At 38.3% G+C, this 1,406-nt stretch overlaps 1 pseudogene; it reads left to right on the plus strand.

The window, feature by feature from the left end:
- The window catches only part of LOC102828916, a 7,004-nt pseudogene extending 6,146 nt beyond the window's left edge, over nucleotides 1–858 (plus strand).
- Nucleotides 859–1,406: the final 548 nt, after the last annotated feature.

Here is a 1,406-nt window from a genome sequence, read left to right on the forward strand (position 1 = left end):
GCTGGATGAAAACATCTGGCGCAGAACAGCCTAAGGAACAGCCAACACCCTTAGGTCAACATAATCAACAGATACCAGGTAAGAAAAAAACCTTAGGGAACAAGTCCCTTGGCTTCAGTTGCTACATTGCAGTGTGTAGTCTGGATGTGTGGGATAAACTTTGGATAGGCCTAGGTCCATATTGGACTGTAGAGCGCTCTCCCAGGTCCTGTGGAAACATTAGCGTAACGTTCAGAGTCACCAAATTGAATTGTTACTTGTGTAAAATTCATGTGACTTTGAACAAGCCTTCTAAATTCTTTGAGCTCCAGAGTCCTAGTTCATAAAGAGGAAGTGAAAAAATTCCTACTTCGTAAGTTGTTTGAAGGCATTAAATTGAAGGAAAAAGGCCTGAGAACATGAAAGTGTTCTAATAGTGAAAATCCTGGACCATACCTTAGTCTGAGTTGTGACCTCAGCCCAATGCTTGATACACAACATGCCCTTAACAAACAAATATATGTGGAGTGAAATAATGTATGAATTAATGTTGTGGTACGTAAGAGACTAAGGATGTAAACCTAAAATCTAGAACTAAAGCTTTTACTAGAATTTGGTGTGAATTAATGTTGGCCTTAGATCTCAACCTCTCCTAGACAGAAGATTTGAAAAACGAACTGGGCATTTGGAAACGAGAGGGCATCCTTTCTTTTGACAAACAGGGACTAACTTTCCCTAACCCACATGATCCCCATCTACCAACCCTTCCTCACCACAGAACCCATGAAAAAGGAGACTAACATCTGGTCTCACAGGCTGCGTGAAAGAAAGTTTCATGTAGTATATGAAGAGATCAGCGAACCCGATGAAGACGACTAACTCTGTAAGTGACTGTTCAGTCTATCCCAAGCACCTTTGCCAAATACACTGTTCTAGTCCATCAACAGATGAATAGATTTTTTTTTTTAAGTGGTACAATGAAGTACTATTTAGCCTAAAAGAAAAATACAGTCCTGTTGTATATCACAACATAGGTGAGCCTAGGAAACATTATCCTGAGCTAAATAAGTCAGTCTCAAAAAGACAAATACTGTTTGATCTTACTTATATGAAATAAACAGACATAAAGAAATCAGAGATTGTTAGTGGTATCCAGGAACGGAAGGGAAGGGAAACAGGAGAGTTTATGCTTAGGGAGTATTGAATTTATGTTAATAGTAGTGGAATAATTGGAAGAAGGATAGATGTTTGGAAAGGTTGCACAACATGAAGCATGTAATCAATGACACTGAATTGTACAAATGGAAATTGTTCAATTGCTGAAGGTCTTGTATGGATTTTCACCATAATTACAAACATTTTTTAATGATGGATTACTGCTAACCCATTTTGTCACTTTTCCCCAAACCATTCTCTTCTCCCTAATA

This window comes from Chrysochloris asiatica, unplaced genomic scaffold (assembly GCF_000296735.1).
Source record: "Chrysochloris asiatica unplaced genomic scaffold, ChrAsi1.0 scaffold00404, whole genome shotgun sequence".
Taxonomy (NCBI): domain Eukaryota; kingdom Metazoa; phylum Chordata; class Mammalia; order Afrosoricida; family Chrysochloridae; genus Chrysochloris; species Chrysochloris asiatica.